This window comes from Armigeres subalbatus, chromosome 2 (assembly GCF_024139115.2).
Source record: "Armigeres subalbatus isolate Guangzhou_Male chromosome 2, GZ_Asu_2, whole genome shotgun sequence".
Lineage (NCBI taxonomy): Eukaryota > Metazoa > Arthropoda > Insecta > Diptera > Culicidae > Armigeres > Armigeres subalbatus.
Genome location: NC_085140.1, coordinates 48925424 through 48951951, shown reverse-complemented (window position 1 = coordinate 48951951; position 26528 = coordinate 48925424). Strand labels below are relative to the sequence as shown.

General features: G+C 39.2%; 1 protein-coding gene and 4 non-coding genes across 6 annotated transcripts in view; 2 read left to right on the top strand and 3 right to left on the bottom strand.

Moving 5' to 3' along the window:
* The window catches only part of LOC134218552 (uncharacterized), a 508615-nt gene that overhangs the window by 385079 nt on the left and 97008 nt on the right, over positions 1-26528 (top strand). The window lies entirely within an intron of this gene.
* Trnar-ucu (transfer RNA arginine (anticodon UCU)) lies at positions 1685-1757 on the bottom strand. The gene has a single exon. It is a non-coding gene; the product is annotated as a tRNA-Arg (tRNA).
* Trnae-cuc (transfer RNA glutamic acid (anticodon CUC)) lies at positions 7975-8046 on the bottom strand. The gene has a single exon. It is a non-coding gene; the product is annotated as a tRNA-Glu (tRNA).
* On the top strand, positions 9569-9641 carry Trnak-cuu (transfer RNA lysine (anticodon CUU)). The gene has a single exon. It is a non-coding gene; the product is annotated as a tRNA-Lys (tRNA).
* Positions 9731-9802, bottom strand: Trnae-cuc (transfer RNA glutamic acid (anticodon CUC)). The gene has a single exon. It is a non-coding gene; the product is annotated as a tRNA-Glu (tRNA).

Below are 26528 nucleotides of genomic sequence, written 5' to 3'. Positions count from 1 at the left end.
ATGGGTGGTGATAAGGAGGGGGTGTATGGAGGTTGATAAAGGAGGGAAAGGAGAGCAAAATCGAATTTTGGAATCGTTGACAATGTAATTATTTAAAACACTAGAATAAAAATTAGAATAATACATAAGGTAGATTTGGTATCGTGATTGGAAACGGAGCTAGTAATTTAAAATATTTGTATCTTACGCTACTGGACAATAAAACAAACAAACAAACAAATGTGAAAAGTCACGATCAGAGTAAATAAATTCTATTTAACCTCTCTTATGAATGCAAAATCTCATGAAATTGGTAAAAAGCATAACAATTTTTGGATTTACTCAGTTTTTCAGTTAAAGGCTCAAGAAAAATTGGTCGATGAAAAGAGCTTTCTGAATGATTTACCACCGGCGGTGTGTCGTCTGTCTCTTTCCTTCCTTCGAAAAATTGTGATTGGTTAGTGCAACACCGGGAAATGCCACCAGCACTCATTAAAAAAATCGGATTTATGTAGTGGTTTGATGCCAATGTTTGTTCCCCCTTAAATAAGGGTGATGGAGAGAAAATATTCAAATTCGAGGTTTAGTTTCTATTGGCAAAATTCCGGAGGGAAATCAGAGTAAAAAAAAAAACAAACGAAATAGCAGGATTGTTAACGTTAATCAACGATTTACTTTGTTGTCGTTAATTTCCTTTTGGTTCAACGCTGCGTTGAACTAGGGTGGGTGTACCAATCGTCACCATAGTTAAGAGCAGCTATTTTTTTTAATTATAAATATAAGGCATATGGGTAGTGTTGATATGTTAAGCGGAAGGTTGTCCTTCCTGCTTCTTAGAACAAATGTGAAAACTGAATTTATTATTAATATTATGTGTAAATTTAATTTAATCAAGTCCCTTATAAAATACATTATTATCTTGTGTAATATATATCGTCATCTTATGAAATAGCTGAGTAATAATGGTTTTGGAAGACTGTTCTATAATTGGAAAGAAAATTTTGTATGATCTCAAATTATTTGGAAAATTCTTTATTATATTAAAGTATCTTATGTCCTAATTGTATAAATATTCACCAACAAAAACTCTTGCCTACGCTTTTTAAATGTTGGTCTAAAATTATTTTTTACAATAGCGCACTAATTTGCGCTAACATTATTTAACAGTGAGATATCTGTTAAATATTGTGAGCGTAAATTAGTGCGCTATCTATCATGTAAATCAATAGCAAATTATTTTGTTGTGCTATAAATAATGAATCAATTAGATAACAAACGTCATCCGACTAGTTTAGGAAAACCAGATATTGACTGAAAATTAAGTTAGTCCGTTTGGAAATAGAGATTTAAATAATTTATTGCGAGCAAGTTTTGATGATATTTGCAATTAAAATTACTACTAAAATTGCTTTCAGTGGACACAAAATACTACACATTATCACTTCTAAACACTATTTTCCGATAATTCGTTTAATTCATTTAATCGATCAGCCTGATAACACATTAAATAAAATCATCGTTAGTAGTGTCATTATATTCAAAATCCTACCACCGACACTTTAAAATTACTATCTCGAATTACAAGAACTACTCGACCTTTTTTTTCTATTTTTTTTTTTCGCATTACACAATCTCGTCCGTCATTCGTCATCACATGATATCCACTAGTCATCCACCTGCACGTAGTGTACAAAAAAATCCACATCATCCCTCGCGGGGATCGAACCCGCGACCTTTGGATTAGAAGTCCAACGCGCTATCCGCTGCGCCAGAGGGACTGGTTGAGGCGGGCGCTCCCCGGAAACGGTGTGGTTCTCTTGATGACGAAACACCATCCTCATCTATCTCGTCTTTGATTTTCCGCTCTTTGCCGTCATCACCTCGCTTGTATGGTCATCCACCAGGCGGGATGTGCCAGGTAGCGTGCGTACACGAGAATCATATAAATATCGCACACGTTACCTACACCTCTCTATACTGCAGCAACGATAAGCATCACTTGGACGACGAGTGGACTTTACAAAGCGAGAAATTCAACAACACACCATCCATAATAGGTGCCAAGAACAGCAGAGCGTATCGTCTGTATGGGAGTCTCGGCGTTTCGGTACGTGTGGGATTTTTAGCTGTTTGGCAGAATGATTAGCACTCTCACTCGGTCGATGTGATACCGGGCTTGATGCACTACCGAATCAGATTTGATAAGGAAGCGGCGCATCGTAACCGAGGTCCCCGAGTGACAATGATGTAATCACAATTTGGTTAGCTTTGGAATGAAAAACGTGATCCAAGGTTGATCCAGTATAGATATTTGTGAAGGTGTTAGCAACATATGGATGACTCAGAGACCCGCAATCATCTTTTTGTCTGTTTGCTTTGTGAATCACGAGAATATCAGCGCAGAAGGCAAAATCTTTTTGGTAATGGTTAACGTTTATCGAACGTTTCGAATCGAGGCAAACGAGCGGACGCTCTCAATGTATGTTGGTCAGTTTAATATGTTGCAACGAAGGTTACTTACCTACACCAAAATCCTTCACGAACATATTGCTATGAGAGCAAGGAGCATATGGTCTCGCCTCGCCAATGCGATGGATTTGCTTGCCGCATTTTTGCTTTCTTCGTTGAGCCCAGCCTTCGATCCAACGCGCAACGCAAGGTTAACTGATGGGTCAATTATGAGCTATTTTTGCTCCGCGCATCATAAAGTAGGTAATTGCTGTGTGAAGTTGCACCCCATGGATGGAGTGCAACATTCGTTAGATATACCAAGAGTTAAGCCTCGAGTCGGGGTAAGTAAGTTAATTGAATCCGGTCAGCAGTCGGCCGTTTTGAGACAAGTTTAGATGATCGTTGGTTGACCGTTCCAGCGTTCGTTCAGTGCTGACTTACAAGTGGTCCTTAAATTCACCCGTCGGATGAATAAACCTAATCACTCGAAAAACTGTTTATGTATTCTAAGAATCGAATTTGGTGAAATTAATATATTTTGGTACTTTATCAGCGTGATCTTTATCTTTAGAAATTCAATTACTGCTCTGAAATTTTCTAGCAAATAAAATAAATTACGCCCATTTGAAAAAAATCAATGGATTAGTTTGCTTTTTGAAAGTTTCTCGTTGAATTTCACGAGTTTGGACTCAATAAGGAGTTTTACCTTTTTCGTACACTAAGTGTACGTAAAGGCTATAGGATCACTCCAAAACCAAACTTTTTAAAGTAGGTCCGGATTCCCTTAGTATTATATTCAAATTGACTCAGCAAAACGAACTGGATTGCGTTTGGGATGGGGAAATAAATGCATGCCCAAAATTAAAACATACATAAATAGACTTGTTAATGATTACTAACTGATTGTTTCTAATTTTTATTTCAGGTAAGCAACTAATATATTGTTGAAGTTTGGACGACATTTGTAAGTAAGTATATAGCATTAAAAACATCGTGAGTGAGCCAAGCAAATTGATATCAGAATTATTAAAAAAAAACTTCTATTGAATTATTAAATGTATAATAATATTAAAAAAAAAACTGTCTACAGATGAAGTGGCATGTAGGCAATTAAAACCAACTCCTGTTAGTTTCACTTATAAAAAAGTTATTTCAAGAACGGTTCATTGCTCAACAATTTGGGTTTTGGACAAAGATATTCTAACACAAGTGTAAATATTCACGTTAGTTCTGTATCAGTTGAATTCACAAACAGACGACTCTTTCTGTTATCCAGTCGAATGTTTGGCAATATTTCGTCCAGCTATTTTTTTAACCAAGCAGTTTTTCTTTAAGAACACGGCATCAGCAAGCATCGATAGTTAGAACGTGCTCTATATTATTTTCTTCCCCTACAATTTTCAACAAGATATGATTGATTTTTGTTGAAAAATATTCATCGTAAAATCGAACACAGAGTAACATTCTTAAACGAATGACGCATACTTCGCATCAGTCCATGTTAACCGTAGTCTGTCCTAGTGGATGGAACCCATGAGTTCGGATATTGCGGCGGTGCGAAATGTATTTTGATATCCAATAAATTGGAAAAATGAAGGTTATTCAAATCAACGTTGCGTCTAGTTCTATGCGGATCTAGCTCATTTAGCTTTCAATTTATAGCAGCTCAAGGAGCTGGATAAGTTAAAAGTGTCGTTCTATCTAAGATGTCGTAGATGGATGGTCACAACCTCACAACACAACAAATGAATACTTCAAGATCGGGTGCGCTATGGAGTAAAATGCATGTATTTTAGGCAGAAAACATCTTCAAACTTCTTGACAAATTTAATGCTTTAACAGCGACGTATAAAACATGATCCTTGAAAGTTATTCTCATGTTGATCAGTATTTCCCGGTCGACAAATGGAAGCACATGTTTTGTGATTTAAACGCATACACATAGTTGGGTAGAGAGAAGAGGTGTGAAATGTTGCCAAAGCAGATTCGATGGATACGGGGAATTCACTTCAAGTCCAACCGGCAGCAGAATCTTTTTCTGCAATATCTTATAAAAACACCTTGAAATGGCAATCTCAACTATGTGTATCAAAATTAAAACATCTTTTCCAAAAAAAGCGAGCTTTTTCTTTGTGGAAAGTTTGGATTTGCGATTGGTCAAAGGGTACAACAGTTTGAGCAGAGTGTTGCATTTGGTGACTGTTTTATCCACCTGCTGTCTGAAAATCAGTTTGCTGTGTAAAGTCATGCCGAGATAATCAGCTACATTGGTCCATTCTATCGCAGTACTGTTAAAAACGATTTTAACAATTTCAACAGGAATGAATTTTGGTGATTTGAAGTGGGGAAACAGGATAGCCTGTGTCTTTGCGGCGTTAATACAAATTTTCCAACTAGTGGAATAATGCGTTAGGGAATCCAGGCCCCGTTGAATCTTTTTTTGTAAGTGCTAAGATTACTTTACCACTGTAAACGATGGAGGTGTCATCTGCGAACAAAGACAGGATGCCGCCTCGCGGCGAGAGCCGGCATGTCAGAAGTGAACGGATTGAATAGGGTCCGAGGATACTGCCCTGGGGACGCCCGCAATGATGTCGTACGCTTCGGAAATCGCTCCATTGAGTGAGACTTGGAATGTCCTTGCCGACAAATTGTTTTGGATGTAATCGACTCGATAAAAAACACACTGAAGATGTCCACAAGTAGTGGATGAAATACGTATTTGTGTAGATACGAAAAAACAGGAATTATCAGGCGATCCATAGATCCATTGTTGTCTGATGGAATCAACGGGGGAATGGGCCGGGGCTTGGTTTTCAAAACTTTTGTCATTTTCCAGAATGGATTTGCATAATCTGGAAAAGCGCTGATTTTGTTGGAAAAATTACTATTTCTTATTTCCACCATTCTGTTCTGAATGATTTTCGTCATGCGATTGCATGCGATTTTCATTGCTGGCTAACCAGAGCGTTGGTTATTTCGCTGTGTTTGACATTTCGCAAATGCATTAGATGTGTATTTAATCAATTATTAGGGTGTCGCTTAAGTACCTGATTATTCACTGGAACTTGTTGCCTACGGGCCAGCGAAATTGCCTCCTCAATAGAGCGCAACTGATGATCGATGTCTTCAAACGTCTCGGGCGTCTCGGGCAAACGGCGGGCTCGTAGCTGAGGTTCTCATCTACGCAATGCTAGAACTGATCCCAGTTGACGCTATGATAATTGCGTCGGGTTTGTTGATTGCGGTCCAATTTCAACTACCACCGGAAAGTGGTTCGAGCTCAGTTCCTGGTAGACCACCGGCTGAGAGATGTTGTTCGTCATATTCGTGATGAAGAAATCGATTATTGAATGGGCTCCAGAACGACTTTATCGAGTGGGAACATCTGGACTCAAGATGGTATAGTGGCCTTCCACCCAATCCTGTTGAATGATGGTTCCATTTTGGTTCCGCCGAGAGTTTCCCCAGGCTTCATGTTTCACATTGAGATCGCTAGCCACACCCCTCCTCCGGAGCAAGAGCGATCGCCTTACAAGCGAAATTCAGGAATAAAGATGTTGACTTCAGGCTTAAGATGCGTTTCGATTATGAAAGCGATATCAATTCCCTTCTCATTGAGGAAATCCGTCATTTCGATATTTTTGTTCTTGACAGAACAAACATTCCAGTTGAGGATCTTGAAGCTGGCTTCAGGGTCCATACTTAGCCAGAAAAGTCATCACCACTGAGGTAGCGGCATCAATTTGTTCCTCTTTGGAAAGGCTGATGTTGATGCAACTGTAGCAAAACGATGCTGGACTGGTGATGCTGCCGGCCGGGATGACTAGTGATGATTAGGCTAGAGTGGAGGAAAGTTCGGTACCTTATAGCGAAGCTGCGGGAAATTATCCTCTGTCATCGCGGGAGGCTTCTGATATTTTCGTCCAAACTGGGTTTTAGTGGACGCTTTTCGGCGAATCTCTAAAAAAATCCGCTCGCTTGGGGCAAGCTCGACTGTTGCCTCCGTGACTAGAACCGCAGTTGACATACTTGTACTTGCTTTCGTTCATGATGACGGATCCCTTCTCGAAGTGGACGAGATAGAGCTTGTCCCGATGATTTCCCGCTTCACTTTATCACTTGATAATGTGGTCTTCAAGAAGTTTCATGACGCTGCAGATTATTTCTTTCCTGGAATAGTATAGTTTCAGATCATCCGCGCATGAGATCTTTTGACCAGTTCCAGTGGTGAGAAAATCTCCACATCTCAAAACTCATGATCGATTGGTTGAGTTGAATCATCCATTTGAATCATCTCTGGTTTTATTTTTACTCTTTTATCAAACACAGTAAATCATCGCATATAACAATGGATACTCTTGCTTATGTGAACAAGTTTGCTCGTGCGAAAGAGCTCGATGATTGAGATTTGTGAATGATTTTACCAAAACTGTGTTTGACATTTAAACAAGTTTCAAATTGATTTACATCATTCCTGTCAATTTGACACATCAAGAACGATGTAAAGGGTGTAGGTATCAAAAACTTGGTTTTGAGAAAAATGGGTATCAAGTTTCCACAACGAACCTATACAAATGCTCTTGATCCTTTATTCGAAAAATTGGTTTCGTTTCTGAAGATCAGATATTGACAGAAACCAAACCACAAAGTAACTTCGCTGATGGTAAAAGTAAATGTGTTGTTCAGCGCGTTGCAGATGATTTTCAACTTTCGGCCTTTTTAGTAACGCTCGAAAAAGGACAAACATGAGAAAAAGTTGTTTGATTTCTTGAAATGATTTGTTTTTTTTTTCTTGTCCCGTGCATTCCGGTATCCGGTATTTAGAAATTTATTTCCCGGCATTTGGGGGATACTGATGCACTCTTTAGTCTGGGGGAGCCTTAAACTTCTAGCTTTGTGCTTACGTTTTAGCACAGATAACAGATATTTAGGCTAGAACAAATTTTATTGAAAATTCTGTGTAAACTTTTGAATTAAGGTCACTCCTGACAGAATCCAAGTTTCAAAGTGCTCGCGTTTTCAGGGGCACACCACTCGATACGGGGGCGGCGGACAACTGTAATTTTTGTTGATTCAGCTTTGCTGCGTCGCAGCATGCGTGAAAAAATAAACATGAGTAGTGCGTTGCTTCCGTATCGAGTGGTGTGCCCCCGAAAACGCGAGCACTTTGGAATTTGGATTCTGTCAGGAGTGACCTTAATATACGTTGGCCCACTACTGCCATCTACTCAACTGATTGCGGCACTACATACGGACGCAGCTGATTAACAAACATCGAACGCAGCCAATGCATGTGACAGCCGCATTCGGGCTGCGTTTTCAATAACAATGATCTCCAATCGATTGCCAAACGCGGTTTCAATTTAAAATACATTTTGAATTAACGTTTGCGAATGTTTACACGCGTATCGGATGCCAGACTCAATATCTGTTATTTGTGGTTTTAGTCAGTGTACGGTAGCAGCCCAAAAGTTCGGTAAATGCATAAATTAAACATTTCTGCGCACTTGTTTGAATAATTATAAATTTACTACAAAATACTTCCCATACCGGGAATCGAACCCGGGCCTTCCGGGTGAGAGCCGGATATCCTAACCACTAGACAATATGGGACATGTTTTAAACAAGGCAAGTGAAATGAACATGTTGCTTCAATTAACCTTTCCCGTTTTATTATTTCAGTCGTTTTTTTTGTTTCAAGGTAAACTTTTCGGAAGAACTGATATATTTTTTATGCTTCCAGCTATTTTAAAAATCGAAAAAGAAACATGAAAGAGTACTGCACTATGAACCGGCCTGAAGTTGGTCCAAAATTAATTTAAAATTTCAAAATGTCAGTTCTTTGGGAAGGTTGCCCTTAAATAGAATCGGAGAAGCAAATAAAAAAATCGGCGGGAAAGATCAATTCAAGATAAAATTTTCAAAAGGACTTATCTGCTTTTGTAAACAAAGATTCAAACGACGATTTGACGAATCTGATAGCTCTCCCACGCAAACTAACACCATCAATAGGTAGGTGAAGGTTTCCGCTACCTGTTGATGGTGTTGGTTTGCGTGGGAGGGCTATCAGATTCGTCAAATCGTCGTTTGAATCTTTGTTTACAAAAGCAGATAAGTCGTTTTGAAAATTTTGTCTTGAATTGAACGCGAATTAAACATCGAAACACTTCTATTAAACTCTCTTAAACGAAAAAAAAGTTGAACATGTTCAACTTTTGGCAAGTCAATCTCAACTGAGACGATCAATTCATTTGCCCTGTTCTCAATCATACTTAAACACGCATAGTTTGTCATGTCTACAATCACTTTTGATTTTGAATTATTTCAATAAATTTCTTTTGCAACCATGGGCAATAAAGTAGTGTCACTGTTCCTATTCTTCATCTTATAGGGCACTGCACGGAAACATCTCTTTCTCTTACGTTCCTCATAAGTTTTGACGTTTATTGGCCTTGTTGTTTTCTAATTTGTTTGCAGCGAAAAAGAGACTAAGCAGTCCGTGCAGTGCCCTATAGCTCCTATATAGGGTATCTGTTCCATTATTAATAACATGCTCCTATATCAACAACATTCGCAAAACAGGTAATTTAGGCTCAATTTGTGTCGTGTTTTGTTGTTATCCGGCGTGCTCACTGCTGAAAAAATCACAAAAAGAAATAAAACAATTTACACACCAATTCTTTTTATGACATACCAATACATGGTATGAATTCAAGGAGCAGTTCCCCTATATCATCATATCAAAAACAAAACATGAAATCTTGTCATAGGAATAATATAGTCTATTCCATTAAATTTCACCATATTGTAAACTTCACAGATACGTATGTCGACCTGAACTGCAAGGCAGTCTTCAGTGTCTCGTACTTGTCACCAGTCTGATTTGTTTCTTATTTTAGTGATTTTATTAACATTCGTTTAAATATCTATTTTTGTTTCATTAGCCGCACACTTCAAACGTATTTAATTCTCTCGACTTCACCAGAGTTGTACATGTTTAATTCACTTGAAATGAGTTTGTGAGTGAGTTAAAGTTTGCCTCGCGATCAAGTCACGTGATTTATATCATTTGATTTTACATGGGAAAGATAGGCGCTTGGCTACAAAGTTGATACTTGAAAAAGTAAATTAAAAAGCCCGGCTAGCTCAGTCGGTAGAGCATGAGACTCTTAATCTCAGGGTCGTGGGTTCGAGCCCCACGTTGGGCGGAATATTTTTATCTTCTATGTCGATACTTAATCATGTTATTATGATCGCGCCAAACTGAATTGGCAATGAAATGAAAGCTACAAAAAGTTTCCCATACCGGGAATCGAACCCGGGCCTTCCGGGTGAGAGCCGGATATCCTAACCACTAGACAATATGGGACTTGCTGATGACTATAAATCTTTCATCAACACTTAAATCATCATCGAAATGTGGATGAAATTTTTCACAACAACTAATTTCGGTACACAATAAGACATACATAGGGTTACTGCTCCTGGACTTCATCTCATAGCTCCGATATTCATCCCATGAAAAAACAAAGCAATGAAAAGGTATTTGATTTGTTTCTTATTTTTGTGATTTTTTCAGCAGTGAGCATGCATGTTAGCAAAAAGAAGCGACGAAATTGCTGCCGTATTTCTTTGTTTCGCGATGAGATGAATATATATACAGTGAGATTGAAAACGGAACAGTTCCCCTACATGCTAATTGACACTATTTGTTAAAAACCTTATTCGGCAATGGTTGCATTTATGCAATACTAGTGCACAATGTGGCAAAAAGCTATTTAAATTTCACTTTGAATACCGAGACATATCCGATTCCCAAACAATTCATCATCAACTCTCTGAAAAACCAATAAACGATTAGTTATGTTAAACAGCTTCTCTTCCCCAGCGTTTTTTTTCCTCTCAGATGACGACAATCGAAACCAGGCACGATTGCGTCCAATCTTTTTCGCTATTTTGTTTTCTGTGTGCTAAACGAAACCTATGTTCACAATTGCCATAATAGCGTGACGCGATGCATTCGAACATTTTTTCGATTTGCTTTCTGGCAATCATTTGGACAGTCTTTGCTGGTCTGGCCAAGCTCATTCCCCCTATACAGCTGCACTGTGTTGTGTATTGTACTGTTTCTCTCCTAAATGTTCACATCTAAAATCTCCCATATAACTATATACATACTTTAGCAATACTATTTTGGAACCATCCATGGCTGGTTGTATGGACCGTGTGGTCCACCATGCGAATGTTTAGCTTCTATCTCTCCGTACGAGAGCTTTCAGTAGATGAGACAGACGAGAGATCGCCCATTCGCTCTTAGTCTACATCCATCTACTATTATATTACCGAGACTGAGACTAATGTACATCTTATAATAGCACTTCGCACATCAACCAATGTAGGTAGAACTGGTTCTGTAAAGCGAACTCGGTAGTCCATCTTTCCCGTGTGAAAGAAGATAAGAAATTTAAATGATTTGGTTTGTTTCGATTTGATATCAGAGTAAAATGACATTATGCGCAGAAATGTTTTATGAACTCAACTTTTCCGTGTATTTTCCGACTAGTTATTCATAACAAAATAATTTAACAATTATATCAATATGTGTTACAAATAACAATATCTGCAATAATGTTGTTATAAATTCTCTGTCCCGGATGAAGAAAAGAAAACTCCATAATTTTCAGTACATGATTATAGCACAATGTGACACAATAATCATGAATAGCAATAGTTGTTACATAACCACAACCAGTTCTTTTCAATAACAAAATTTGTAATAATTTTAGTTATTTTCATCGCTTTTTATGTATAGAGTTATATTTTTTTGTTCAATTAAAAACATATTTAGTTACGTTTTTGTTAGAACCAGAAGAAATTTGGTACAATTTTTGTTATTTTATAACTACCAATGGTATATGTTTTATGACAACCTTTGATATAAAAAATGCTGTAACCGACTAACTAGTTCAGATATTAATCTGTTACCATCTACTGGTTGGGTTCCCAAATCATTTACACAAATAGATTTTTCGATGAAAACAGTGAATTTCACTCATTATTGATATGATTTCCAACTATTGTTAATGCATAAATGGTACACATATAAAATACTGCAAAGGTTTAATAAGTACATAGAATGTTAATTTTTTATACAGAAATGTGTTGAAATAAACAAAATTGTGAAATTTCAATTTAATAGTTGAATTAGAACCTTCCAAAATTGTTCTTGCCAAAATTCTATAGAGATTCTGTTAGATTCTTATGTAGAACTGTATAAAAATCTGCCGGTACGGTGTAAGTAAATAATCACATAACTTAATTTGGCGTTTTTCGTCGGAGTATCTACGATTCGGATGGCGTATCTAAACATATTGAATGGATCATCATGCTTTACAAAAACCTTTCTCTTCTATGTATGTCACCTAACTGTACGACTGCTGGTCGAAGACGGTGATTATGCCTTTTAAAACTCGTTAGTTAATAGAATGTGTTCCCTTTTTCGAAAGAATGAAATACAGCTCCAATTTCATAATCTTTTTTTTAAGCTATCTTGCGTGCTGCTAATAAAATCACAAAAATATGAAACAAATGAATTTTCTTTTCATTGCTTTGTTTTTTAAGGGACTTTGCATCCTCGAAATACACCAAGTCTCATTAAAGCATTTTTCCAGTATTTTTTCACTGATGTTGCAATCTCGCTCACCTCTTTGATGCGCAGTCCGACATCTTACATAATTATGGTAACGATGGAATTTTGGACATCTGAATATATTTTGGATTTTTGGCTATATTTTCTCTAATTTAATAGGAAAATATGGTCAGAAATGTGATAATGAAAGAGGTTAAAGAGACACATGATTCCTATTTACAAAAAGGAAGCTACGTAGAAAATCACGCAAAATATAGCCAAAAGTCCAAAATATATTCAGATGTCCAAAATACATCATTTACCCTATGGGTTTTAGTTCATGTGAGGTTCTTTGAGATTGTGCCATTCTCCAATTGCCAAAATTCTCCAAAAATAGCAAATCCTTGATAATAAATTGATATATTTTGGCTTTTTCAGTCTGACATATTCAAACGGGTTTATATTCGCATTGCCCGACATTTCGGCACGTTTATTGGATCTTATTCAAGGAAAAAGCTGTCTGCCGTTCTTCGTACACTTCGTACAGAACGTCAGACAGCTTTTCCCTTGAAAATGACCCAATAAACGGCAAATGCAAATATAAACCCGTTTGAATATATCAGACAGAAAAAGCCAAAATATATTAATAAACACCCCAGTCGGACTGTAATCACTTAATAATAACATTCTCTAAAAAATAACGTTCCCCCAAAAAATGACTTTTCCCCGGGAATGAGCTTCCCCGAATTACATTTTCCCGAAAATTACATCTCTCCAAAAAATTTATTTCCATGAAAATGACATTTCCCCGAATATGACATTTATGAAATTTATTCTTTGAAAATAACATTTCCTAGAATATGAGAATTCCCCAAAAACAACATTTCCAGGAAAACAACTTTCTACCGAAAATGGTATTTTGTAGAATATAATAAAAATTTATTAAGCGAAGTTAATGTTTTAAAAGGCGAACTCTGCCTTCTTTTAATCGAATGATGAAGTACCATTAACAAATCACAATTATTCTATTGAACAACTGGATTTCTCATTTTTCGATTAACTGACAATTTCGGCCAAGGCCAGGCACATACAGTTAGTGGTTTTAATGAAAGTGGTAAATTGGTGGATAGTTTCCAAATCGCTTGATTTATAAAGCTCCATAGTTCATCGAAATATTAATGAGCTATTGACGTTCAAAAGCTTACTTAGTTTCGTGACAGTTAGAATTTGATTGACAACCACTTTCTTTGAACAAGGCGCTATCCAACGTCAAAATGTATGTACAATTGTTCACGCAGGTACTCCACGATACTAATGACTTTCTTCACCTCAGGATATTATTTCTGTTCAACAATGATTAGTCAACTGATGTCTATGAGCTTGACTATATAACATATGGGCTGAACTCTTTATCATTTCTAACCATCAGTATGCTAAAATAGCTAGCAGTTGGTTAAGGTTTGAACAATTCTCAAAAATAAATCTGTTGCACTGATTTATTTTATTCCTTGTTTAGTTCATTCATCAACGCGACCAGTTCATTGATCTATTGTGATATATTCCCCTTTTTTAGCTGAGCCATAATGACGTATCACTATTATTATTAGAGATCGTCATCGAATGACTAAGAGCATTATCCCAGTTCGGTACTACACTTCTAATGAAATGCAATACCGTTTAGGGATTTGATCTCCAGATTTCAAATTTTATTAGCCATTTGCTAAAGAACTTTTGTCTTTGATTAACAAGTGCCGAACATCGACATAATAAATTTTCAGAGTCTTCTTTCTGCATGTCACAAAAGTGACAAGCATCATCTTGAAGTTTTCCTATCAGCTTCAAGTGATAATGGTTCGGACAGTGATCTGTTATAAGACATGCAAAGATCTTTTTTAGAAAGATTTATGATTTTGCGAGTCACTGAAATGTTCGGAGTAATAAATCGCTTCAACTGACCTAGCAATAAACGTGCTGCTCCAATTGGTTACAACCTTCGAAGATACCCAAGCCTTCTGCTCCAAGAGAAGAGACGGATGTTGCACAAAAAACTTCTGCTCCCACAAAATCCTGGGATGACCCGAGCCTTGCCAATTTATCGGCTCTTTCGTTTCCATCCATTCCACAATGTCCAGGAACCCAATATAAATTGACTCTATTACGGCAAGACAATTTTTGAACCGACTGAATACACTCCAAAACTGTTTTATATGTGCATCAGAGTAGGCATCATGATCATTTTTTTAATACCATTCGGAATCCCAAACAACTGTGCAGAATTTGGACTCGATTAGTTGCTTACTCGCTTTCCGCATCGCGTTTGAAGTATTAGTTCATACCCTCTGACACATCCTGACACTCCTTCTGACGCACCATATGAGTCTAACTTGGGTTCTCACCCTACCACCTGATTCACGCTCTAGCACATCAATCTGAGACTTATTTGGGTGCTCACTCTAGCACACCTTGCCGCTCCTCCTGACACACGCTCTGACACACCATGTGGGACTTACATAGGTTCTCATTTCTGACTCCCCGTAGACCTCCAAGGCTAAGTAATCTGCGAAGCCGACGATCTTAACACCAGGAGGGAACTTTAGCTTCAGAACCCCGTCATACATAAGGTTCCATAGTACCGGGCCCAGTATTGAACCTTGCGGAACTCCTGCGGTAATAGGTACGCTTCTCTGACCGGCATCGGTCTCGTATAATAGTACACGGCTCTGGAAATAGCTTTCCAAAATCTGGTACCGGCCCACCGGCAGGCTAAGCCGGTCGTTCGTATCCTCTGGGTACGGGGTCAGCCTGTTGAGGATTAAATTAATGATTTCGTGTGTGTTACTTCTACGCAATGAGAAAAACAGAACTGTGCAATAAAAATCCTATTCGACTAAATGTCATATTAGAAATTTGGAGACAGTATTCGTCGATAGCAAATCCTTCCGCACGCGATGGCATATGAGCAAGTCAAACCACCTTCCTTTTGCCAGTGGAGATATATCAGCTTCCACACTGATATTCTTCCCTCCCCCTTCATACGGGAGCTTGGCAGATGGAAGGTCGTGCGATATATGCCATCACAAATATTGCCCTCCGCTCGCTTTCAAATCGACTTCTATAAAAACATTCTTCATGCCTGCCGTATCCTAACGGAACTATCAATTCTATACTTTCGCCTCTAATGCTATCATGAACATGTACGTCCAAGTTTGGAAGATGATATTAGCATTTCCATATCACTGTTGAGGATGTTCCTCTCTAGCAACTTGCCCGTCGTGTCTATAAGACAGATTGGTCTATGCGCCGATGGGTCGCACGGCGGCTTCCTGGCCTTCGGAAACAACACCAGTTTCTGTGTTTTCCATTATTCGGGGAATCTACACACGTCTAGCCTGAACATATTCGGGTTCGCTATGATTGCTACCTTGAGAGCGCTGTTCGGAACTCCATCAGGCCCTGGAGCTTTGTTCGTTACCAGGGATTTGGCCACCGCGAGAAACTCTTCGTTCGTCACCGGAGCCACCATTTCGGCCGCACCCATATTGCCTTGCGGTGTAGGAGGCCAGGGACTTGAGGCAGGTTGATCGAAGGGCCGCAATCTCGGGACTCCACCAGTATACCGGTCTTCTGCCATTTCTCGGCAGGGCTTTCCTTGGCATGGTGGCGTCACACGCGCGTGATAGGACAGCTACCAACGCATCCCCGCTTAGACCTTCAGTGTTGGCTTCCAGTCCCAGGGCCGCGGTGAAAACTTCGCTGTCGATGTGGTTGGTTCTCCACCCACGGACCTGACACGGATCCCCGGACCTCGGATGTCGCACGCCATAGTAGATCTTAAAGCGAATTGCTTTAATTGCTACACTATGGGTGTAACCCTCGTCCACCCTCCAGTCCAAGTCTGGTGCCAAACCAGGACTGACAAACGTTACGTCAATCCATGACTCGACCCCGTTCCTTTTGAACGTGCTAGCGGAACCATCATTGACTAGCACTGCGTCGAGCTTCGCTAGCGCCTCTAGTAACGCTTGACCCCTTCGATTGGTGTAACGGCTACCTCACTCCACTGCCCAAGCGTTAAAATCTCCTGCTATGACGACCGGCTTACGACCCACTAGGTCAGACGATAGCCTATCGATCATCTGGTTGAACTGTTCTAATGGCCACCTTGGTGGGGCATAGCAGCTACAATAGAACACACCATTGATCTTGGCTATCGCGACACCCTCAGCAGAGGAGTGTTCTACCTCTTGGATCGGGTACCGTCTCGTCGTGCAAATAGTCGCCATCCTATAGGGCACTGCACGGACTGTTTTGTCTCTTCCTCGCTCTAAAGAAATTTGAATACAACAAGGCCAGTAAACGTCAAAATGTATGAGGAACGAAAAAGAAAGAGATGTTTCCGTGCAGTGCCCCATACTAGTCCGCCACCCAATTGCCGTTATCGACAGGGACGTTGTACGGGTCAAACAGGAGGGCGACATCGGTCCTCGACTCCGAGACCGACTGCCACAGTAGCTGCTGGGCAGTTGCACAGTGGTTAAGATTCAGCGGTGTTACTTGCACGGCTTATTCTTATTTTTCTCTTCGATGGGACACGAAGATCCACCCATAACGTGGTTATAGGCTTGCTTTTTGCTGGCTCAGATGAGACACTCTGGTGTCTTATCGCATTCATGCGCCTTGTGACCTTCCTCACTACAACGACGACACAGGTTGCTACGGTCTGGACCCTTACAGTTGTAGGACTTGGGTCCCAACTATAAGCACCGATAGCATCTGTCCACTGAAGACGGCTGGAGTTTGCTCACTGGGCATACTGACCAGCCGATCTTCAACTTCCCTCGCTCTATTACCTTTTTGGCTTCCGCAACCGCCCAGACAACCACACATCGCATAAGAATGCACGATCAAAATCGTTTACCGATCCAAATTTCATCAGAATCGCATTGTTGTGCAAAGCTCATCAGTTTATTTATAAATTTTCCCGCACAGTAGGCTATTTTACGAGTTTATTCCAGCTTCATTTGTTGACATCGCATATTCCTGCAATCAAACTCAGATGAAATCGGATTATCTGTCAAACAGAGCTTGTTATCACAAACTACATCGCAATGCAAAACGAACAAACTCGCATAAAAATCGTGCACATCGCATACACTTCCGTGCAACGTCGGATAAAAAATACACATATATCGCCTCCACTTTTGTACGTAAAAAGTGTTTTCGCGACTGGTAAGCGATGAAATTTGTGCGCATAGGCATCGCATAACAGAAAAACAATTCTATTATGCATGCATTCTGGTTGTCTGGGCGGTAACCTAAGGTAGGCTACCTGCGTGCCAAAGGGACCGCCTAAGAGTCAGAAAGCAGTGCGGTACAGCAGTCTGTTGTGAAAATGGGTGTTAAGGTTGTCTTTCCTTTCTGTAGTAGTACAGAAAAAAATCCATCCCTACACAGAAAAAAATAATGAAAAATAAACAGCGCGTAAAACTTGACATGCGGAAATTTACGCTATTCTACGCTGAAATGGTCCTCTTCCTAACAATATTGCTTACAACTTGGAAGTACGCTAATAATGATGTTCCATTTATGTGCATGATTTTCAGCGTAAATTTCAGTGGATTTTTCTATCTGTGTACCTTGTTGACCTCTGTACCGCACTGCTCTCTGACGGCTGAGACGACGTCGTCCGCGTTCGTGACCTCGTCCAGTTGCTGGCACTGGAGGGTCACTTTCGCCCCCAACGACCTTCCATCAGCGTCGTCTTGGTGCGTGTGATGCTTCGCACGTCCTGACCCTTGCGCCGAATGCTTTTCGGCCGCCCGCATCGATTTATGGACTTCAGCGTATTTTAGCGTACCAACAAGGCCTCACCTCTATGCTTTGCTTTCTTTGCAGGTCGAGATGCGTTCGACTTCCGCTTTGTCCTACTGACCAGCTGCCAGGGATTTTCGGTCCCTTGTGCCGATGACACAGGCCGGCTGGTACCCTCTTGCGGCCCGGCGACTTGCGCCTGGTTGGTGCCTTTCGCCTTTTTGGACCGAGAAGTCACCTTCTCGGGTCGACGCCCTTCGGGCTCCTCTGCACCCCGATCTGCTCCGTCGTTTGACTTTGCTCTGAACGCCTTCGCCGGATACTCCAGATACTGAGCCATTTCGGGTTAGGCGCAGTCTTTTCTTCATAGGCCGCCAAGGCGAAATCAATCGCCTCTTGGGCCATGGTCGCTCCTCGAAAGAAGGAAAAGGCATCGGTTTGAGCACCTTAGTTGGCCTTCTTTCTTCCCACCACCCACCTGATAATCGAACAGCCTGGCGGAGCATCCGAAGGTTCTGTTTCAGTTCCTTACTGATGTTCTGCCTTGCGTTTAAACGAGGTTTAAACTTATCGTAAACCAAGTGGCACATTGGTCTTACTAATTTTGTAAGCACTGCATGAAGAGCTGTTAAAATGTAGATCAATGATAGAACATGGAAAGTGTGTTCTCATTATCAGCTTTAACGTTTCTGTTGTAGAAAAAGAGCCATTCTCTTTCCTTTAACTGGTCACACCGTTTGAATGATCTTTAGCGAGGATTTTTTGTGAACTTAAGGATTCAGGAATATTTTCAATGTTTTCACACATATGCCTACAATGTATACTTTTTGATCTCCTCAATTCTGCATTATAATCAGTGAGGACACTTCTTAGCTGACGCCTTTGATATTGCTTATGGGGCTTGCTCTATGCTTATAAGCTCGCTTCGAAGATATAAAATACAATGTGCGCAAAGTGTGGCACGTTAATCAATTGAAAACATTTTGTTAAGAAAATTATGTTGAGCTTTTTAGTGGAGTGTCTTCACCTGTCATAAGACGAGTTTGTACCATCACATTTAATTTCCCCACTTGATTGTACCTTGACAGATACGTATTTCGACCTCAACAGTAAGGTCGTCTTCAGTGTCTCGCACTTGACTCGACTCGACGACCAAGTCGAGTCAAGTACGAGAAGCTGGAGACATTACTGTTGAGGTCGAAATACGTATCTGTCAAAGGTACAATCAAGTGGTGGAACTAAATGAAAAAGTACAAACTCGTCTTATGACAAGTTCAATTGAATCCACTATGACGGTAAAAATCACCGAAACATCTGTACTTTAATGAATTAGGGGGAATGACGGCTTTGGCAGGTTTTGTTCTATTATTGACAGGCGTTTTTTTATGACTGACTATGCTCAAATTAAGCTTAAATATTCTTCGCATATCAAAGAATATTGTGGCCAAATTTCATAAAAATTGGTCGACAAAAATCCCCTGACAATAATAGAACAAAACTTGCCAAAGCCATCTTTCCCCCTACTTTTTTAGTAAAATGAATTACCCAAATCTCGCTTAACTTTTCAGTGACCTAAGTACCATTTTTTTCATGAATTAATTTGAATACTGGAATCAAAAGCTTTCATGTTGTTCTGTTGATTGCGCTATTGAAATTAATTCATGAAAAAAATGTTACTTAGGTCCTTTTGAAAAGTTAAGCGAGAAATCTTTGGTTGAGTGTAGGGAACGGTGGCGACTTGGAAGACTTGATTTACTTGTTTTACCAAGAACTAAAGTAGTATAGATCCGCTAGACAAATCATCGTTATGTGGTGAGTTTTGTTTTTGGATTGACAGCTTTATTCATTATGCAGGACTGTTTGTGTGTTTTGACCCTCTTAAAGATGTTTTAATGGTGACGTTGTTGCCATAATATGGGGATACTTGATCCCTTATTTTCATTAGTCACCCATACAAAAATTTGAAAATAAATTCAAGAAATATAAATTTGTTCTTATTTTCTTATGCGGCTAATTTTTTGTAGATTTGACAGATTTGATTAGGATTTGGTTCGAAAAAATATGTATTGAGTAGATATCATAGGAAAGCGATCATGTCTCCCCAAGATTGCTTGCGATTTCGAATTCCATGGTAAAAATCGTTCATGAGTGTTTGATCCATTTTAAATTTCTACAAAAGTTGCCTATCTCGACCAACCAAGTCAAGGTAGGGATTGCTCTGCAGATTGAGAATAAATCTCTATGATACCAATCACAGCTTGGAATTCAGAAATAATTATTAGAATTTAAAAGTTTCGTCAAATTTCGAAGACAGTCATAGGTGCTCTAATGAAAACCTTATTTTTCAAAACAAGTATTCTGAAGTATCACAACAAAATTATTCGAGCACAGAGCTCCAAAACTAGGTTTTTTACAAAATTTCGATAGTTTGGTTGAAAAAAAGAATTCTTTGACAAAAACATGACAACACATAATAATAATCGTTGTAATCTTTTTAGCTACACTATTGGCTAACACTTTGAATAATGTTGATGAAAATAATGAATACAAATAGTGGAACAAAAATTCTAGCCTGTGTAAACGATTGATATCAAAACTGAACATCCATACTGCCATTACTGAACATCCAAAGCTAAACATTTCTATTCCATGATAACCTTTCTCAATTCAGCCTCCTATTGGGTTAGCTTAGTCACCCTTTTCGACTCGGGTTATGGCAAACCAACGAACGACAACGACAACAGCAACAACGATTGTGCTTGTTTAGGGGGGAGGCAATAGTGCGAGGCGCGCTCGCAGTAACCCGCTCGCTCTCAGCAAAGCTCCTAATAACCCAACATTAATGCGCAGCACGCTCGCCCGACAACCTCCCGACAAAAAAAAAACTTTATGAATTGAAACCATACACTGACTGGCTTCATCCATACTGGAGTCGGACCGACCCAACCAAGCCAAACGAAGTGCAATATTATGTGGGCCTTATTCCGTGAGTAGTTGCCGTTCGGTTCGGTACGCATAGTTAGTTTGCGCGGACAACGCGAAAAGGTCGCGATGTGATCACTGAAGCGTGTGTATTGACGTGGGTGTTGTTTCGTCTTTGTTGTGCTAAGAATCAAATATTTTGGTTAACAGAAATCTCATTACGTAAAACGCCTTGTGGCATATACTGATCTGAACCTGTAACTGGATCGCTGATGTGCAAATCATGTTCGCAAGCCGTGTTCTCGTTCTCGGTTATTAGTTACGGTCTGGATTATCGGGAATTGCCAAGAGTAGCTCATCGACAACGGAGGCTGAGAAGCGGCCAGCTGCTGCAGCTGGGACAAGCCGACCGCTTTATATTGTGTAAAGTTTAAATGCTTCCAGCGCATATTACAACGTTGGTGTTGATGTTGTTCATTTATGATTGTGGTGCTGCACCATTATTGGAGCTGGAGCTCCAAGCAGCGAAGAAAAGGAAGAAGTTTCCAACTCTTGCGAAGGAAAACGAGTTGTGTTGAGGTAGTCAGCCAGTTCGTGAACTAGCCACGGACTGTCGCTCTCCCTCTCAAGCAGTTATTTTAATCTTTCTGCAGTATCCGCTGGAGGATCGTAATGAATTGGAATTAGTGTTATTACTGCTCGGGTGATTTTTCGATTGCGATGCATTCGAAAGCAAACAACGATATCCGAAGAATTCGGGTGCCTCTAGGCGTCCAAAATTGAAAGTGAAACTTCCAATTAAGTGGTGATTTCCGCGATTAGTTGAGGTTGTTGCCAGTTTCGAAGAAAAGGCACATTTCGGCAATTGGGCTGTCATTTCTCGTCATCAGTTTGGCAAAATTATAACCAGTTTCCAAAAAAGGAAAAAAATCAGTGGACCGTATTGGGTCATGCGTCGATCTGCTTCAGTGACTGCCGCTATGTCAATCAACTTGTCCAATTGGCCTGATCGTGAAAAAACAGTGACTTAAAGCTGCGGCCGAAGATGGCGATGAAGTAATCCCAGTGGAAATCCAAGAAGGATTTCAACGCCCACTCACGAGCGCAGACAACGAATAATGTCGAATCAAACATATACGTATCTGCAGGGTACTTACCTGTTATTGTGTGGCGGAGTGACTCGCTAAAACTGGGCAGATTTGGAAGTGGCGAATTGTGATTCGGTTGAATGTGGAATTGTAATTCAACGTACGTCCGAGACAGTATTTATTTTCAGCAGTTCTTGAAGAAACAAAATTGATGGACATTTATGCAACGTTTAAGTGTTACTGAGTATTACCATGAACAATGAGTTACAAAAGATGGATCGAAACAATTTATAATAAAATAAATGTTTGTTTTTGATTTCTGGGAAATTTGTAATGCTTTAACGCTGGAATGTGTACCAAATATTAAGCGTAAAAATTACTAAATGAATTATTTTTTATAGCTTTGGTATTGTATTGACTGTAGAAAAATATCCAAACTTGTCTTAAAATAATAATAGCTATTTTGAGGTCGATTAACCTTTTTTTCAAAATATTGTTCTTTTTTCTCCAGTTTTTGATAAAAATTAACAATTCGAACGCACAATAATAATTTTTTTCCCAAAATAAATCTTTTAGAAATCCAATGAGTTTTCCAATAATACAAACTTTTGCTACAAACTTTAATTGCCCATAGAAATATCTAATAGAATCTAACAAGCGTCCTTTAGGGGAGACTGGGGAGACTTGATTTCCTTTTCTGCTTTCCGATGTATCACAGCCAAAACTAAATAAACATTCGCGATTTCCACACAGACTTTCTAAGAAATATAGTATTTAACTTTACTGATGTATGACAGTCCTTAAAATATTGTTGTTATTGATACACAATCGATTTTTGGAGTGCTGTCAAAAATCGACTTTATTCGGGGGGAATTCGGGGGAAATTGATCCCTCCCTCCAAGAACTTTGATAAAATTAGAAAGGTGCCCTCAGATTTTTTAAATATTTTTCTTGAAAAATACGCGGAATTTTCGAATTACTGTGCGTATACATGTACGATTTTTGTTATTGAATTTGACACCACATGCAATTTAAAAATTTGGGGAGACTTGATCCCCTTTCTATGGTACCTACGCAATAAATATTTTTTCCTGCCAACCCTTCATCAAATCTGTCAAATCTACAAAAAATTAGAAACCTGAGAACAGATTTATATTTTTTTTTGAATTTTTTCGCCAAATTTTTGTATGGTTGACTAATGGGGGATCAAGTGTCCCTATATTGAGGCAATAACTCACCACATAAAGGTCATTTGTCTAGTGGTTTCATACTAAAAAAATACGCTAGAACAAAACTACTTTAGTTCTCGATAAAACAGGGCGTGATCAAGTCTCCCGGGGGATCAAGTCTCCCCACCTCCCCTATGGCTGCCAACACTCCTGGGAGTGTGTAAAGCTTCCATTAAACATCTAATTTCATTTTTAGTTATTTTTTCAAAGTATTCCCATAACTATTTTTAGACGTAGTTGAATTAGATTTTCAGACTTAATTAAATTTAAACAATATTTTTTACATTTAATATGGGTCTGTAGAAAGCTAAATCATGGTACCCCCTTGTTCAAGGTAACGGTTTTCTTTCGTTAGGTAATTGAGTGAGTTATTAGGTAATTGATTACCACGTGAGATAAGTTACCAATCAACACAACAATCGCTCTCAACACTCAAGATTCTCAAGTTCGATTGCCTCCATTTTTAACAAATTTGATTCAGCTGATACCAATACTAAAAATTGTTTGGCATCCCAGACACTCTTTAAAAATTTTAAATGCCTATTCTTAGTCTTCATTAATGACTTTTAAAGATTTCCAAATGCGATTCAAACAACTTGAGCATTCCTGCAAAAATTTTATAATATATTTGAAATAGAAATATAGAAATATTAGGAATTTCTTTTGATCTAGGAATTAAAAAAAAATAACTGGAACGAATGATGAGTGAAAGATCTAGCATTTCGATAATCTTATGCCTTATTCATCGGTGGCCTATGCAATCTTACGTCTCTTTTAAACATTGTTTTCCAATTTTATGAATTCTGGTTTCTAGGATTCGATATGATGCCGTTAGATGTATATTTGTCAGAAGTTTGCCGGGATTCCTTTTATAAAAGTCAAAGAAAACTATCTGTCACTATTTTTGAAATTTTTTGGAAGACAATGTAACTTTTTTTTATTGTTCTATGATTAGCTTGGTTTCACATTGACCATTCGAGAATATTTTAAATCGCTTTTGCAATTGGTAAATCGAAATTTGAGTTTCGATTTAGGTTTTTTTTTTCAATAGATGCAGATTATATATGAGCATATATAAAAACATTGAGATTCCCATAACGGCTGTGTTGTGCAGACTCGTTTGAGAATTTTTCAGATGTAGGCAGTCATCACCACCAATAACTGCTCAATCAATAACTTCACAATCACACAATCCTACTTCATCGAGCCCAGTTACTGATGAAGCATGTGTGTAGCTGCCAGAAAATACTAAATACTCATTCTACTCGGTTGGCATTGTACAAAACAAAACAATACGTGCGGAAGAATTGGTTTTAAAAATAGACAGCGAGAGTTCGGCTATGCGTCTGGAGTTAGGAATTTGGCCTCATCAATACCCGCTGAGCTGCGGAAGACGACGGCGGTCCTTCGTAGCTTTGTAGGGAGAGTACTTATCTAGCGTACGGGGAAGTTTGGCCGAATCCCACTAGGGGAAGATCCATAAAGTACGTCACGCAAAAATCGGCAACCCCCCTCTCCCCTTCGTTACACTTTTTGTATTAAATCTCTAAAATTTGTGTATGAATCGTCATACTGCCCCCATACAAATGCCGGACAAAACCTAATATGTTGCACGAATTTTTCACCAAAGAGTAATTTTTTACCGCATAATTTATTTTGAGGTTAGAGATGTTATCCAACTTACACTATGCTACTCGAGTACTTATGAAGGCGCAAGCCTTAAGGTCTGAATTTCCAGCTTTGGAGCAGCTAGGAGCAAATCACCGCATTAACCAGAAAGTAGATAAGAAATAGGTTTTAACCAGAGTCTCTTAATTTTCGTGTATACATGGATGAAACAGTGTGCCATGAGCTACAAAAACTCACGTACCACCAATTCAGTGCGACGAGAGAAGCTAGCGCGCATAAAATAACTGAGTGAGCGTGTCTTAATGTACGTTTCATGAGACTCATCTCATGCGCTAGGAATGCATAGCTGGCGTTACTTAGGCGACGATATTATTGAATGAAAATTTCTCGCCCAAGCTGTTTGAGGCACCTCCGCTATTGTTTGCAAAAGTTTGCCATGGCAAACAGCGCATGAGCTGATCGCATTGAGATGTCTCAATGCGACTGTTGTTAATGTTAATGCGACCAATGTTAATGTGAGGTACACAAGCTTCGTGAGTCTCGCGTGCGCTAAATTTTATGTGTGCGTAGCAGTCGTTGCTCAATCTCATCCTTTTTTGTACGCGTGCATGATGTCTGGTTTTAACACATGATAACCATTTACCAGATCGTTCCGAATCTTTCCCAAAAAAAGTTTAGTCAAATTTTCTTTTGCCATACAAATTTGTTCGGGAGATGTTTACAGCATTAACTTCAACAAGCCACCAAAAATTGGATTTACAAGCTACAATCATCAAAATTTTGGAATCAGTTCATTTAATATATGTGTGAAAAATTAAAAAATTCTAACTTCACGAAACGGACGAAATTTTTCTTTGAGGTTTTGTCAGGGTTCCCGCCATTGTGCGCTGCTTTGAATCCCCCTCCCCCCTAGAAGCGTGACGTACTTTGTGAAGTGCCCCTAGGCCGAAAGTTATTTGGCCTAATATAGTATTTGACCGAACAGACCATTAGGCCGAAAGTCGTTTGGTCGAAAGGGTCATACAGCCGAAATGGTTATTTGGCCGAATAGGGCATTCAACCGAATAGGTCATTTGAAAAGTGAGAAGTAAGGTGTGAAAAGCGAGACTTCTCTCTTCTCACTACCTATTTCCCACTTCTCACTGTGAAAAGTGAGTAGTGCGAAGGGAGAAGTGTGATGTCTCACAACTCACTTTTAAATTTTCAAAGTAAGGAATGAGGAGTGACAAGTTAAACATCTCGATCCTCACTCCTTGTTTCTCATATTTCACTGTTAAAAGTTAGAAGCGCGAAGTGAGTAGTGACACATCTCGCTTCCCACTTCGCACTACTCATTTTTCATAGCGAGAATTGAGAAATGAGGAGTGAGAACGGAAACATCTCACTTTTCGCTCCTCGTTTCTCACTTCTCACTTTTTACAGTGAGAAGTGAGAAATGGGAAGTGATAAGTGAGACGTCTCACTACTCACTTCACTCTTTTCACTTTTTACAGTGAGCAGTGAGAAATAAGAAGTGAGTAGTGAGACGTCTCACTTATCACTCCCCATTTCTCACTTCTCGCTGTGAAAGTGAGAAGTAGGAGACGAGGAGTGAGAAGTGAGATGTCTCACTTCTCACTCCTTATTTTTCAATTGACTTCTCATTTCACTTTTCACAATGAGAAATGAGAAATGAAGAGTAAGACGTTAGACATCTCACTACCCACTGAGTGCTTCTCACTGAGAAGTGAGACGTCTCACTACTCAATTTTCATTTCTCACTGTCTCAATTTTCACTCCTCATTTTCA